The following is a 17,238-nucleotide window of genomic DNA, read 5'->3' on the forward strand; positions in this document are numbered from 1 at the left end:
CCTCAATAAACAATTGCTGGTGGTTACCATTGTTTATAAAGAAAAACTAAACATTTAAAAGAAATGTAAATAAAGTTTTCTTCTCTCCTCCCCACCCCCTTCCACTTCAAAACCCATAAAAAAAGACTTCAGGTCTCCATTAAATAATTTAAGAAGATGGGGAGGGGGAAGTTCACTTCTCCAGCTTCTGTCCTGTCAAATAGGCCCAAGTAACACTGCCTTTTCTTGAATATCTTTCTTTGGCTTCAGGCGGCTTCCTAGTTATCCTTTCTCTGCTTCCAGGCTTTTATTCTTCTGGTCAGATTTCCTCTTGCACTGAGGGAACTGACACTTAAAGATCACCTAGAGGAAAATAAATCAAGATTATCCTGAGGCTTCTTATCTAGTTGTTCCTTTTTTGAGTCTTTGGAGAATACCTTCTAACCTCAGAGATCCCTTGGAGTGGCTGAATTTCTATGACAAGTTCAGTGGGAAACAAAATCAATTTCCTTACACGAGAGGAAACAGGCCCAGGGAGTTAGGAAATGACATTCTCAAGACCACATGGAAAATGACCACTAGGAAATGAACTTTGAAACCAGGTCATAAAAAGCTATATTAAGCTTTAACCATCATCTACTCCAATTCTCTTATTTTACAGAGGTAGAAACAAGTTCAAATTAAACTGTTTATTAAGTACCTACGGTACACAAGATATTATGCTGTTTATGAGGGATACATAGACAAAGAAGAAAATTCCCTCATTTCAAAAACTTTACTTTAGGGGCAGAGGAGAAGAGCTGACTTTCCCTCTCCTCCCCAGACTACTAAGTGGGAACTGGACCATAAAGATTGAGAATAGCAGACTGGGAAATTTGTATTATGCCATTGAGGAAACAGGGAGCCACTGAAGATTCTAGTACAGGGAAATGACAATGATTACACTTGTATTAAGTAAGGATTTAAATGACTTAGCCAAGATATCACAAAATTACAAAATTTAAGTTAGAAGGGATCTAAGCAACTCCCAGGCCAACCCATCCATGAAATGAATCCTCCCTATGATATAGTCAATAAATAGTCATCTAGACTTTGCCAGAAGAACTTTAAGAACCCAGCACCCCTCAAGGCAACCATTCCACTTTTGGACAAAATTGAAGAGTTAGGAGGGACCTCAGTAGCTCCCAGGCCAACCCATCCATAAAATGAATCTTCCTTATAACATAGCCAAGAAATGGTCATCTAGACTTTGCTGGAAGAATTGTAAAGACCCAGCACTCCTCAAGGCAACTATTCTACTTTTGGACAGTTCCAATTGGTAGGAAGTATTTCCCAACACTGAACCTGTATCATTCTATTTTATTTGATTTTTTAAAAAATCTTTTATAACTTTTGAAACAGATACACACAGAGTAATATATCAACCTATTTTAAATTGCCATCCTTTTTGCTCCTGGTTCTGCCTCCTGGTGGCCAAGGGGAATGGCTGGGAAAGCTGAGATTTGAACCCAGGTCCTCTGATATCAGTTCTCTCAGTACAGTTATCCCTTCCACAATTATACTTTCCCCATCCTGGTTTCGCTATACTACAGATTGGCATAAGAAATTAATTGGGAATTTTAGAGAGTTTGGCAGAAGCCACAGATGATATAGAAAAAGTTTAGAAATTCAGAAATGCATAATATATGTATATATAGAATATCAACATGTTTTATCTTTTAATACTATAATAATTCAGACTTCCCTGACACAAAAGGAGGGTCAGAAATTTTAATGTGGATTTTCCAGCTCATGAGAAGTAGAAGGGGTAACTGTCCCTTGCTCTTTTCCTCTGCACCACAATTAACTCCTCCGTTTGGGGATTTTGCCTGTTAGTTTCAATCTTTTTCTTTTTCCTTCCTACATCGCCATCCCTGCTCTTACAAAATTTCAGGGACAATCATGTTTACAATCTAACTAGGCAGAACTGAAACTAGGAATTCTGGAACATGGGGCAAATGTGGTGTGTGGGGACAGACTTAGAGGTCTGGGCCCAGGGGTGCTGGGTCCTTAAAACTCTCTGGAGAGAGAGTTTAAGTCCAAAACCTTGGAACATGTATCACACGAGAGAAAGATATCGGAAAACCATTGTTAGATTAGTCATCTGAGGAGGGGAAAGGCTAGAAACAGGATAGGGAAAGATCACCCTGGGCATAAGAAAGGCTTGGGATACCACCTCAGCTGATGGACCCAAATCTTGATGACTCCAGACATCTCTTGTGGAAGCTAAGTCAAGAGTCCGTGAGCCTGGAAACACAATATGGAATCAGTCCTTGGAAGAGACAAGGAGTTCATAGGGTCACCGTCCAGAGCTAGAAGGACCTCAGATATGATCTAATTCTGCCCCCTCATTTTTCAGATGTGGGAACTGAGGTCTAGGGAGTTTGGGGGATTTCCTCAAGCTCACAAAGCTAGTATCAGAGGCAGAATCGGAACCAGATTCTCTCACTCCAGAGCCATTATTCTCACCAGACAGACCCCAGGAGTGGGATATACCCCACAGTGGACCCTGAGACTGGTAATTGGAGGGCAGATGAGAGAGCAGGGCATATCCCCCGTCAATACCTTAGGGCAAAATTCTAGTTGCCTAATTGCAGCTCTGTAGCCAGGTAATAAAAATGACCGGCCAAATATTTTGTGATAGTTATCAGGGATTCGAAGACTGAACATTTTTTCCCCTCTCTGATTCAGGAATGTCCCAAGTTGAGGACAAAAGGAAAGGCTGAATTCTTGGTGAACAGAGCAGCTTTGTTTGAAAGGTTTTGGCATCGGCAAGCTAGGCTGTGGGGTCCAATGGACATATTCAGGAAGCCAAGAAACCCAGGCTCAATTTTCAGCTCCCCCACTGACTTGCTATGTGACCCAGGGTAAGTTAACAAGCATTAAGAAACACCTACTGTGTGCCAGACATTATGCTAAATGCTAGAGATACAGAGGAAGGCAAATATAGTTCCTGCCCTCAAGGAGCTCATATAAGGGGAGAAAACAATATATAAATAATCACGTCCAGATAAGATGAGGAAATAATCTTAGAGAAAAGTCACTAGCATTAAGGGGAAACAAGAAAAGCTTTCCTCATGGATCCTCAGTTTCCCTATCAGAGAAATTGAGAACCTTACCTCATAACATTAGACCTCCTGGGATAGGTATAAAGGTGGAACATATAGTATCTGTAAGGTTCTCTGTTGCAAAGAGGAGCTTGCGGAGCAAGACTTCTTGTTCTCCTGTTACTGCTCTGAAATTGTTTTTGGCCTTATATTTCTTTCCTTTATTTTTTTTTCCCCTTTATTCAAAAGGTTGTAGCCAGGGTCAGCATCCTTCAAACCACAGCTGGTTTTAAATAAAGTTGGGATGAGCGTAATTCACAAATACCACCCATGCAGCCCTCTCCCCTCATTGCAAGGAAGTTCACTAAAAGAAACAACTCTTCTCTGTACGCCAGAATGGAAGCGAATGTTTCAGACAGGTTAGCAGGAAGGTCTTGAAAGGCAGACGAATGGCTATCCACAATCTTGAGATGACTGGATAACTTAGCGAAGTCAGTTCCAAAATGTGAAGCACAGGCTGGGTGCCTTCAAAGCTAACGGATCCCTTCTCTGAAATGCCGGCTTTGGTACCGATTTAGATTGGTGTGAGTGGTCATTTTTCTCTTCTCCATCCATAGAAATCCTTCTTATCTTTCAAGATACGGCTCAGATGCTACTTTGCACGTGCTGTTTTCTTAAAACGCTCCCAACCCCAAAGCCAGAAGTAATCTGTCCTTCCTTAGTTTCTCACTTCTACTTATGGAACCTCTTATGCATTTACCACATTCCAGTTTGGTGCCATTTTTGCCCCCATATCTGTCTTATCCTCCAAGAAGAGCTTAAGTTCCCTCCGCAAGTGTGCTCTTCTCCACCTGCGCCATCCCTGGCCAAGCACATGTTATTGCAAGTGATGGGCTCTTAAGAAATGTTTGTGGAATTAGTGACCCAGTCTTGTTTGAGAACATTCTGGAGCGAATCATAGTCTAGGAAGGAAATTTAAGTAGAGGCCATTACATAATTCCCTTGTCCTCAGAAAAGTCCAGACTTAATATTTCCCAGAGAGATGAATCTTTCTCTTATTTTTAAAGGCTTCCAGAGGAGATTCCAAAAGCTTCCCATACTGCACCAGTCTAATACCCAGGACAGTTGTCCTTATATCTAAGCTCAGTCCCCCACACACTATTTGCACCTTTCACTTCTGTTTTGGGGAAAGAATAATCTCCATTCTCTGCATCAGAGCTTTTCATTGACTCAAAGGTAGTTGGTCCTTCAGCCTTCTCCTCTCCAGGCCAGATCTTCCCGCTCTCTTTCCTCTTTCTTCATACATAGGTCTTCGTATCTAATGAAAATGGTAAAGGTCCAGCCTCTGCAGAAAAATCCCTGCTTTTGCCTCCATTGATATTCATCTGGATCTGGTCTGTCAACTGTCCCTCTTTTTAATCATGAAACTTAAAAGTCATGTCTTCCCATATTATTGTTCTTTATGTCACAGAGGAAAGATTAAACAGGAGCATAGTGAAAGGCTCACACTGGATCTGACACGAGATCTGGGTTCCAATTCTATCTTCCATGAAGTTCACTTAACTTCTCTGGGCTTCATTTCCTTCTCTGTAAAATGAAAGGGATGAATTAACAGGGCTCTGTGCTCCTTTTCAACTCTGGTTCTATAATCCAGAGAAATTATATTTGATTATTAAAGATAAGTCAATAGAGAATCACTTGTTAACCACCTACTATGTGCCAAGGGAGATAATATACAAACAATTCTGTACAAACAAGAATAAACTAGAGGCATTCTACAGAAAGAATGCACTAGCATTAAGATGAATCAAGAAAGACTTCTCTTAGAAAAGGTAGGATTTTAGATGCAATAGGACTTTATTGGGTTGAGAGCAAAGCCCTTTGTAAAACTTGAATCACTGTAGAAATGTGAGACAATGTTACTATGCTGGTTTTTGTGTAGCTATAGGAGTTGATACTCAATCCCTCAAGTTATTTGCTAGCAAGGTAAACTGACTTAACTGAAGTAGCAACAAAGAATAGCATGATTCAAATGAGACAAACCATCATTGCTTCTACTCCATCTCCTCAAAGACTCCAATGGAAAAAATCCAGGACCTTGCACCCATTGTGAGATCAGTTTCATGAAGGAGACCCAACACATCATTTCCATCACACTGGAGAAAAAAAGCCCCAGATCATTCTCTTCTTGGCCAAGCTCCTGACTTTCTCTACATTTTGCCACCATGATTCAACTACCTTCTCACCCTGTAACAGCCCGCTGTCAATGTTGGCTCCTTCTTCTCATTGGTGAGTTCCATTCTGGGCCATCCACTTCAGGACAGCTCCAGGCCAGTTATGATTCATTCTCTCCTGGCTCTGGTTCTCATTTTTACCACTGTGACTCAGCATGAATGACCCTGAAACATCCCTCTACCATACCAGCCCACCCACTCCCAGCTTCTTTTGGGTCTTCAATAACTGTGACTTTTGAGAATGGGGGGCGGGGGGAGTCTAGAGTCTGTTGATTAAGTTGTCAAGTCAAATATCCACAAATTGCTCTCTTTTCCTCTTTTCTTCTAGTACTTTTCAGATAATTCCTGCTTTACATAAATTTACATTATGCGAATTTAACTTTATGGTAAAGAATATGAAAGAAATGGATATTCCAGAAGAACACTTATGTTAACTTTATTATACAGTATCCTGCTTTCTCTCCTTTCTCCTGCCCCTCAGCAAAGTGTTCCCCTCACCATCACCAAAAATAAAATCCTAAAAAAGAAAAAATCCTCCAAGTGCAAGCAGAAGAACTGAATGGGCAAAGATAAAGCAGATACAAATAGGAGAGGAGGCCTTAGCTTGGGACCTCCTATGCAAAAAGAGGAGCCTTTGCCCAAGGGACCTTTTCAGGTTCCATCCATTCACCCTTGGGTCTGAGCCCAGTATTCCTTTGGTTTGATGTTTGTCCCTAGCCCCTGCCGTCTCCTGTCTTTGTCCAGGTCAGGCCCCCCATGTGTCTACCCTTCCCCCTCTCTATTTGGCCAAGCTCCCACGTGGTTGACCCTTCCTGGTCTGGCTTCCCATGTTTACTTGAGCCCTTCTCTCCCTCTCTCCCTCATCCAGTCTTATGCAAATTCAAAATGCTTAAAAATAGGTTCATGTAGAGGTCTGCTGAATAGTCTGCCTATATAAAGCAAGAACTGTGTGTCCTGGATATGTCTAGGAAAAAATGATCTATTCAAGTATCACTAGGTTGACCCAGTGGGCGGCCTTCATTTGATTTGATGGGAGTCTTCAAGGTCTTGCTTCTAGAATCCAAAGTTAGGAGCATTTGCTGGCCTGTTGGTCCTGATGAGCAATCAATCAGTAAGACAAGCAGGAAGAAATCCAAACTATTGAGGGAATCCAGGGGATTAAAACAGAAAATTGTATTGGGAATTAAATGAACCACACTGACTCCATCTTGTGACTTACTTTCTCTGGGGATCTACATCCTCCAAAAGTGGTTACACAAGACACTATCTTTCACTGCCCCCAGTTTGAAAGGACAATTGAAATCTCATTGATGGATGAAAGGAAGAAGGGAGAGGAGAGGGAGGAAGAGATAAAAGGAAAGTAGCCAAGAGAGACTGAGTAAGAAACAATCAAAGTCTGGGGGCTAAGTCAGCAAAAAGATTAAGGTTCCAAGCTGGAAAGCAGACAATTGAGTAAGGAGATTAAGGAGCTGTTGAGATAACCCCTTTCACTGGGCTGGGAGACCAAGGGGATGGTTGGGAGTGAGCCTAGTGCTCCCCCAGAGACAAAAGGCAGAAGCACAAATAGCAGTCACTGGAAATAAGGGTCAGAGAAATCTGCCACCAGATTTCATTTCTAAATATTGCCTGTTATTTGATTTTATTAAATACTTTTGCTTTGAATTAGGTTTAGGTTAGTAAGGCAACATGATGGAAGCTCAAAAATCTTTAGATCTAAATATATTATCTCACTGGATTCCTGTAAAAGCCATGAAAAAAAGTTTCTAAATGCTACTCTGCTGTTACACTATTGGGAAATGGGTCAAAAGTTATTATATATGCGTGTCCTACATTTATGTGAGCTAGCTCTTTTTTATAAGTAATTTTTTTTTCCCAAAGAAAGATATACTTTCTCTCCTTCTCACTTCCTCCTTCTCTAAATGAGAGAGGAAGAAAAACAAAACCCCTGTTACACATATGTATAACCAAGCAAAATAAATTCCTGCCTTGGACAAGTCCAAAAAAAAAAAAAGTTATTTCCATCTCTGTTCTTGAATCTATCACTTTCCTAGCAGGAAGTAGATATCCTGTTTCATTACGAATCCTCTGGAATTCATGGTACCGAAAATAAAAATAGACAAATTCTGTAGAGAGGCATGTGTTGGGGAAAAGCTAATGAGTTCTGTTTTAGACAGATGAGAAAAGTGAGGATAGGTCTGGCCCACCGTCAACACAAGTAGTAAACAACAGAGCTGAGATCGAAAACTAGGTCATTCTACTCCATATTTAATCACTCAATCGATACACTATACCATCAGTCAGTCAATAGCCATACAAGTCCCTAAACAGTTGTTCTAATTTATCAGTATTTTAGTTTCATAAAGAGCATCTGATTCAATTAAAAAAAACAATTATAATTAATGTGTCTAAGATTTGATGAGAGTCTTTGAGGTCATGCTTCTAGAATCCAAAGTTAGGAATGTTTCCTGGCCTGTTCGTCCTGACAGAAGATCAGTAGGTGGGAAAAAATCCAAGCTATTGAAGGAATTGAAGGGATAAGAACAGAAAGTTGTATTGGGAATTGAGTGAACCACACTGACTCCATCTTGTGACTTAATTCTGGATCTAGCTCAGTTCCCTTTCTATTCAATTATGGGTCTAGTCCAGTTTCTATCTTGTGCAAAAACTATTCAAGTATGAGGATTGGGGAAAAAAACTTATTGCACTGTGTGTCTAGGAAGGTGGACCATTTATACGTGCTGCTTAGAAACCCTTAACTAAGGAACTCAGTTATGCTGACCAGAAACCCAGTCAGGTCCAAGACAGATGAAAGGAGTTTTCTCACAATTATACAACTCAAAACAACCCATATATCTTTGCCTGAAAACTTGTCCTATATTAGTCAATCAGTTATTATTTTCACATCTTTTTGATCGTTTACAGACACTTTTGGAGAATGAGACCCTTTCTTTCCTCATTTCAGAGAATTATACCTGTTTATTCTCCCCCTCCCATTTTGAATCAGTATGTTTGGAAGACTGAACCTCTGTTTCCTCCATCATTTTATTTCTTACCTGCTACACTAACAATCACATTGAAAAAAAAATGCTCCAAGTCACTAATAGAGAAATACAAATTAAATCAAGACTGAAGTTTTACTTCATACCCATCTGATTGGCAAAGATATAGAAAATAAAAAATGTTGGCGAGACAATGGGAAAAGAGACACATTAATGTACTGTTGGTGGAGTTGTGACCTGGGTCAGTCGTTCTAGAAAGCAATTTGGAGCTATACACACGAAGTTCCTGAATTGTGTCTGACCTACCAATACTACTTACCACTGCTAGGTATTATATCCCCCAAGAGATTTTTTTTTCCCTGAGGCAATTGGGGTTAAGTGACTTGGCCAGGGTCACACAGCTAGGGAGTGTGAAGTATCTGGAACCTGACTTCAGGACACTAACTAGCTGCCCTGAGATTTTTTTTTTTTAAAGAAAAAGAACCCATATGTACAAAAATGTTTACAGCCATTTCTTTCTTAGTAGCCTGGAAACCAAAGGGGTATCCATCAATTAGGGAATAATCGGGCAAATTATGGCATGTGAATATAAAGGAATTCTATTGTGCTGTAAGAAATTTTGAAGGGAATGGTTTCAGAGAAGCTTGGAAAGACTTGTATGAACTGATATAGAGTGAAGTGAGCAGCACCGGGAGGATGATATACTATTTATATTATTTATTAATATTACTAACTTACAAAAACAATATAAAGAAAGATAACTTTGAATATATCTCATCAGTGTAATGAACATCCACAATTCCAGAAGACAGATGAGGAAAAATGATCTCCATATCCTGACAGAGCAGTGATGGATTCAAGATGTAGAAGGAGGGATACATTTTTAGAAATGTTAGAGGTGGGAATGTGTTTTGCTGATTGCACATATTTGTTACATGGTTTTTGTTTTTCTTTCCAGTTTGACAGCAGAGAGAGAGGGAGATAGAGAAAGGGCCCCCCAAAATGAAAAGAAGATAGAAGGTCAGAAGGAACACCAGAGAAACAGGATAGCTTTGAAAGTTACATGAGAAATTTAATACATACTTTAATTGAAAAGCAAGTTCTACATAGGAGAGATTTGAAATTTCATGTATAAATTTCTCCAATTATATGGAAAAGTTCTTATCCTTCATTGTTTAAATTCAGAGTTTTTTTTTTAAGCTGCCAGAAAATAAAAGTAAAGATTTATTGTTCATTAATTAAATGTTATTCCCAACTGTTCTATTTGAGTACCTATTTGTGTTCCTCCACCCACACAGATGACAACTCCAATACCTTTAACATGAATCCCAGCAGCTGAAAAATCATCCCTTTATGGCCAATCTGGAAGAGAATCTCGGAACGGAAGCAGGCTGTTTCTCAGACAGGAATGGCCATCCTCAAGTTTGCTCCTGAAGAATTTCCAGCCAGGTGGGCTCTGCCAGAACTTGCTAACCTGGTATTAGCTTTAAGAACCCCCGAGTGATCTCTCAGTCACAATGATACCTCCAGGAAGATGGAGGTGGAGACTGGAATATAATGAAGCTATTTAATATCCTTTCCCTGGGTCTCCCCCTTCTTTGCTTAGCTTCAAGCTTATGCAATCTTTGTAAACCTGAACTCTTTATTCTGGGTCTCACCTCTGCTTTCCAGCATACAGCTTCCCATTCATTTAATCCAGAGAACTTGCCAGGCATGGGTCCAGGATAATCAAGGGAGGTGGATGCTCCCCATTGGTCCTGGAACTGGCACTTGTCCTGGGAAGGTCTGCCCCTTTCCCAGGGACAAAGAAGGAAACGAGAAGGGGCTGCCCCCACACATTGAAACTCAATGAGTCACAAAAGAAATTAGTCAGTGACTACTAGGGAAAAATACAGCAAATAAACTATTCAGTGCAGATAGAGATAGGGCAAAATAAGTATTTATTAGGGACCTGTTATGTGCCAAGCACCATGCCTATTTTATTATTATTACACATTATTATTTCATTTGATATATAGAATTCACACGAGGTATGGTCTGTACCTTCATGCAGCTTACATATTTTGGGGTTAAGGTACAAATATAAGTAATTGTAAAATACACTACAATTTAAGGGCTTTAGAGAATTGTAAAACAAAGTGCTTTGTAAGGTCGGGGTTCAGTTCAAATCCAGGCTATGGACTTGCTACCTTCTGATCAGCTGGCTCCTAACACCACCACGCCTCAATTTTCCTCATCTCTAAAATGGGATACCTGCCAAAGGGTAGCCATGGGGTGCTCTCTCAGGAAAGTAACCCTCAATTCTCACTTTATCCTTAAGTGCTGTCTGGAAAGGAGGATTGGAACCAGATTGTGAAAGTCTCACTAACTGCCAAATTGGGTGTTCTCTATCCCAGAGGTAATAGGGAGCCCTTGTGTTTTATTTAACCAGTCATTTGGCAGTTATGTGGAGAATGAACTGGAGGTGAGGAGAAAATAGAATGTGGAAGACCAATTGGGAGGCAGCCCGAAGGGCCTGGTGTACATCTTTAGCCACAGGGATTGAGAGAGAAAGATCAGAGCCCCGAGAGTAAAAAAAAGTTGGCCCTCCTACTGCCCCTGCCCCATGCCATCCTGGAAAGCTCCCACCTAGGCTCCATATGTATGTGTGCATGCTGATCTTTCTCCCTCTCCCCATTAAAAATACTTTTCAGTGTTTTCCTTTTTAAATTTTTGCCCAATAGTGCAAATAGAAATAGTGCAAAGTGATTATCTTATCTATACTTAGAGGCAGCGACTTGCATTATCTCAGTCAAAAAGACCTGAGTTCAAAGTTGGTCTCAGACATTTGCTAGCTGGGACAGTCATGTAACTCCATTTGCTTCAGCATCCTCAAGTACAAAATGGAGGTAATAATAGCACTTATCTCCCAGGATTGTGATGAGGATCAATGATTTGCAAAGTGCTTAGCACAGTATCTGGCACACAGTAGGTACCATGTAAATACTAGACATTATTATTATTATTGACAAAAACCATTCTTACCAAGACTAAGTTTCAGTTTGCTTTGCCTCCTTTTTTCTACTCAGTGTTTACCACAAACAGCAAGTACTTAATAAATGCTTATTGACTGACTAACCTTAGCGGTTATATCTTCAAATCCTTTCTTCCTCTGTGTTTCAAATGCTTCTCAGAAAGTTCAGGGATCAGCTTTTCAGTTAAGGGTCGAAAGACATCTTTAATAAGGTTGCCTTTGATTTAGGCACTCAAGCCCAGAGGAGTATTTTTATCTCTTCCTTTCTTTTTTCTCCTAGATTTTGCTCCCTGACCCTTTTCATCTCAAAATCGATTGATCAACCTTTCATGGAACTCGTTAGTGTCTCTCATCTAGACCAAGAAGTCTAGATTTTGGGTCAAATGAGCACCTAGTTTTGTAGAACTTTGTTTCTTTTGTCCTAGGAGACAGAATGACTCATTCTTGACCTTCCATTTCCCATCGATTGTACAGATCAGTAGATTTCAGACTAGAGGGACCGACATACTTCTGACAAAAGACTTGGTGTCAGAGTCCTAACGGTTACAGAAGTCTCTTTCCAGCGAGTCTGGAACTAGCAGCATCCTAATGGGTTAGAAGAGAATGAGTCCTCGAGCCTCTTCCTGACTCATCTGAGGAACCGAGGGGATGCTGATGTTGGTCCAGAAAGAATTTCTTTGACCTGTTTCTCCACCACTGTCCTTGAAACCTGCCTCTGAGGAGGATGTCCTTGTTGTCATAACCTATAGAATCCTCTGGCTTCTCTGAGTACAATGTACAATGCAGGCTGGTCTTGACCTCTCTTTAGAAAGTTAATAATAATAATAACTAGGATTTATATCGAACTTTAAGATTTGCAGAATGCTTTACAAATATCATCTCATTTTAACCTCACAATAATCTTGGGACATGGGTGCTATTATTATTCTCATTGTAGAGATGGGGAAATAAAGGCTGAGAGAGTTTGATTAATTATAACCAGAGGGTCCAGTTCTGTCACTGACTCAAAAACAAGGCAGCAGAAGCACATTGCACTTCAGGAGGAGATGGGCCAACTTAGATAAGTAATGAATTAATTGCTAATACAGATGACGCTTCTCCGAGACTGCCCAGTTGTACCATGGCACTGGCCTTAAATGGTCATGGAGTATTCTCATTTTGTTCAGTGTGGAGCCTGTCGTGTTCCCTTTTACAAGGGTGGAGGGAGTTTTCTTTGGTTAGTTACTTGTGTCTTTAAAAGGGGTGAAACGGAGTCATTTAGTTTTTCCACCATTTTTTGGCTGAGTTCTTAACTGTTGCATCCATTGTGAATGCCTTGAACCGAACCAATGCCAGGGGAAGGCTTCTCCTTTCTTGTTCCTTCTCTTGTCCCCAGTTACAGGAGATCCCCACGGGACAGAGGAGTATAAGCCCTGACAACCTTGGAGTCAAGCTTGTGGGAGGGATGGACAACTGTTGGGGTTCATCACCAAATGATGGGGTACAGGGATGCTGAACCCCAAGATATATTGGATTCCAGGGCTCCCCATATGGGCCACCAAATATTGGAGGAAGGAGCTGTGGGACCCCCACCAGTATATCGTGGTTATGGTTCAGTATTATGAGGTATCTCAAAAGAATTAGACCTTCTCCAAATCAAGAGACCTTTTCCAAGTCCGTTAAGAGTGGACTAAATCTATAGGCGATTTTTAGCAAGGAAAAGGAGTTTTAACAAGAGGAAAGACAAGTTTCCTAGCAAAACTCACAATTAACCAGGGGAAGACACAGCCATTAAGTTCCTGAGGAACCCTCCACTCCATAAAGTGGGCTCACCTTAAAAAGGCTCTAGGGAGTTAGCTAGTTAGCGAGGTACAGGTAGGTTCTTTTATAGGGGAAATAGAACCTCAGGGGTTGGAATCATATCTTGGCTTTCTGATTGAACGCAGTAACTGTAGGGTTAGGATGGTTTTATCAATGCAAAGAATTCAACCAGAGGCTGAAAACAACCCGAGTTGTAGGACTGTAACAAAAGTGGGGTTTCACTTAAAGAACAAAAGACTGAATTAAGATCAAAAGGTCAAGATAGTCAGTGTTCCTCCCTGCTTGCCTCAGGAGCAGCTTAGTCTGTAATTTTTTTTTTTAATCTTTTCTGGATAGTACCACTCCCTTCTCTATCTTTCTATCAAATATCTGGGATTCCACCCTCCTCACAACCAATTATCCTGTCATGGAAACCCCGGAGAAGCCAAGGGGCTTGGCCTGGAGCCCAGGAGAAGTTTCTACCCTGATCTATAGGAACTGAGCTAAGCTGTGAACCTGACCCCTCTTCCCCTTCCAAGGGGCAGAGGCAGTCCAAGGGAGCAAGGGGCTTATGCTTCATCTGTGTCGGGGCAGTCCTTGTGTATATTTTAGGATTATGCCTTTTGGAAACAAGTATTTGTTGTAAGAACTTCAGCGTTTACACTAGCATTTGCCTCGTGCTTTAAGGCTTAGAGAGAATTTTAAAAATAGTATCTCGTTTGAGTCACACAATTCTGGTGCTGTTAAGACACCGTTGTACAGATGGAAAAACTGAGGCAAATAGAGGTCAAGTTGCTCGTCCAAAGTCATACAGTTAGTAAGTATCTGAGGCTGGATCCGAACTCAAGTCTTTCCAACTCTATTTATTGCATAACCAAACAAGATAATGTCTGAACAATGCTCAGGAGAGTATTTTGTGAACCTTCAAGTGCTTTCTGTCTCCCTGTCTCTGACTTTGCCTCAGTCTCTCTGTATGTCTCTGACTCTGTCTCTAACTCTGTCTCTGTCTCTCTCTGTCTCTGATTCTGTCTCTTTCTGTGTCTCTGTCTCTGACTCTGTCTCTCTGTATGTCCCTGACTCTGTCTCTAACTCTGTCTCTGTCTCTCTCTGTCTCTAACTCTGTCTCTTTCTGTGTCTCTGTCTCTGACTCTGTCTCTCTGTGTATCTCTGACTGTCTCTGTCTCTCTATCTCTCTGTCTCTAACTCTGTTTCTCTGTCTCTGACTCTGTCTCTCTGTATGTCTCTGACTCTGTCTCTCTGTGTGTCTCTGACTGTCTCTTTCTGTGTCTCTGTCTCTCACTCTGTCTCTCTGTATGTCTCTAACTCTAACTCTGTCTCTGTCTCTCTCTGTCTCTGACTCTGTCTCTTTCTGTGTCTCTGTCTCTGACTCTATCTGTATGTCTCTGACTCTAACTCTGTCTCTATCTCTCTCTGTCTCTGACTCTGTCTCTTTCTGTGTCTCTGTCTCTGACTCTATCTGTATGTCTCTGACTCTAACTCTGTCTCTGTCTCTCTCTGTCTCTGACTCTGTCTCTTTCTGTGTCTCTGTCTCTGACTCTATCTGTATGTCTCTAACTCTAACTCTGTCTCTGTCTCTCTCTGTCTCTAACTCTGTCTCTTTCTGTGTCTCTGTCTCTGACTCTGTCTCTGTCTCTCTGTGTGTCTCTGACTGTCTCTTTCTGTGTCTCTGTCTCTGACTCTATCTGTATGTCTCTGACTCTAACTCTGTCTCTGTCTCTCTCTGTCTCTGACTCTCTATCTCTGTCTTTCTCTTTCTGTGTCTCTGTCTCTGACTCTGTCTCTGTCTCTCTCTGTCTCTGACTCTGTCTCTTTCTGTGTCTCTGTCTCTGACTCTGTCTCTCTGTATGTCTCTGACTCTAACTCTGTCTCTGTCTCTCTCTGTCTCTGACTCTGTCTCTTTCTGTGTCTCTGTCTCTGACTCTGTCTCTCTGTATGTCTCTGACTCTAACTCTGTCTCTGTCTCTCTCTGTCTCTGACTCTGTCTCTTTCTGTGTCTCTGTCTCTGACTCTGTCTCTCTGTATGTCTCTGACTCTAACTCTGTCTCTGTCTCTCTCTGTCTCTGACTCTGTCTCTTTCTGTGTCTCTGTCTCTGTCTTTGACTCTCTTGCTTGCGAGCACACACACACACACACACACACACACATTTGCTCTTTTTATCCCATCTAGTTCTCACCCATTGCACATTGGATAAAATGCTAGAATGGTAATCCAGAAGATCGGATTTAAATCCTGCCTTGGGTAGTGTCTGTGTGATCTGGGCAAGTCATTTTTAAGCCCTATCAGCCTCAATTTCCTCATCTGTAAAATGGGGATTTCAATATATGTAGCTGTTAGCTCCCAGGGTTGTTGTGAGTATAAAATGAGATAACGTAAGTAAAGTAAATTGCAAGGTTATCTGTGATTATTATTTATTACTCATGCCCTGAGACTAAGAAAGTGAAATCCCTGGGAGGGAGGTTGAGGCTTCTGGTGATCTGAGATGTTCTGCTCTGGCCACAGTGGGTGGGGGCTTGTCCCCAGAACAGCTCCTGCCAGAGCTGGTTCCCATAGCAACGATAGTTCTCCCTTGAGCTAGGCTTGGCCCAGCTGGCTGATGGCCGTCTCCTCAGCAGGAAGCGGGAATGCAGGGGGCAGCTGGTGAGGAGCCGTGGCCCCTCCTCATCAGCCCCGACAGCCCTCCTCTCCCACTCCTCAGCCACAGCAGCCCGGGCCCCTCCAAGTCACCCAGGTTTGAGGCTTCAGGTGTCCCCCGCTTTTCTCCACCTGCTCCCCCAACCCCCACACATCCAAGATATCAGGTCCCGTAGGCTCAGCCTCTGCAAGATTGCTCAAAATCAGCCCCTCCTTGGCCACCACCCTGGATCTTCCTTATGATCTCACTCTAGTCTGGCTTCCTGACTGGTCAGTCTCCCACCTCCTGCTTTTCCATCCAATGTACCCTGGGCAGGCTGTCACAGCAACCTTCCTAAAATACTCTGCCGATCACATCACTCCCCTCGAAACTGTTCGGTGATTCCCTGCTGAATAAACCCCAAGTTTTCTAGCCTAACATGACACGTTCTCTCCTCCACAGTACTCCGTGAACGGTCTTGTGTTTCGCAACTTGTTTTAATCGGCTTTCCTCGCTTGCCAAACAGGACCAAATTATTCTCCGCAAGTGGCCAGCAGGCACCCAGTCCTTTCCTGCCTCTGCTCCAGCATCCCATTATCAGAGCTGGAAGGGCTAATGGATCAGAGGTCATCTTGTCTCCCATCTGGGGCTCACAGCAGTTCAGTACCATGCCCCGGATCACACAGACAACAAGGAGAGGAGCCAAGATACAACAAACTCAGGACTTCTGAATCTAAGCCCGGGATTTATCCCCAATGTGATGTCCCACTTCCTTCTAGACCAGTCATTCTTGACCTTTTAGATATCACAGACCTTTTGGGTAGCAGTTTGGGGACTCTAGACCCCTTCGCAGGATAAAGCATAAAATCAAATACCTAAGATTGCAAAAGAAACCAATACAAATAGAGTTATAGAGCATTTTTTCACTTGACTACTGAGAGCTTTCATTTCTTCTACTGAAACCTGCCCATACCCCTCCTTTGATTATTTATCAAGTAGAGAATGGCTCTTATTTTTATAAATTTGGCACCGCTCCCAATGTATTTGGAAAATGAGACCTTTATCAGAGCCATTTGCTGTAAACTCTCTTAGTTTCCTGCTTTTTGTCTAATTTTGGCTGCATTGGTTTTGTTTGTACAAGATTATTTTAACTTAATGGAATTAAGATTATCCATTTTATTTCTTGTGATCCTCTCTATTTCTTATTTGGTCATGACTAATTTACTGGGCTCATTTGCCGAATCCTATGTCACTGATCCATTCTGTTTCTTACTCAGTTTGTTTTGATGATTACTGCTTGGAATAGAGTCTTAGATCTGGTATTGCTAGGCTACTTTTTTTAACTTTTTTCCCCACTGATTTGATATTCTTTCCAAATGATGAATCTTTCCAAATGAATTGTGTGATTAATTTTTTGTATTTTTTTAACATATTTATTTGGTAGTTTGGTATGGTATAATAATTTTAGGCGTAATTATATTTCAAAGTGATATATCTTAATTAATATCATAACAA

The sequence above is a fragment of the Antechinus flavipes genome, chromosome 2 (genome assembly GCF_016432865.1).
Source record: "Antechinus flavipes isolate AdamAnt ecotype Samford, QLD, Australia chromosome 2, AdamAnt_v2, whole genome shotgun sequence".
NCBI classification, from domain to species: Eukaryota; Metazoa; Chordata; class Mammalia; order Dasyuromorphia; family Dasyuridae; genus Antechinus; species Antechinus flavipes.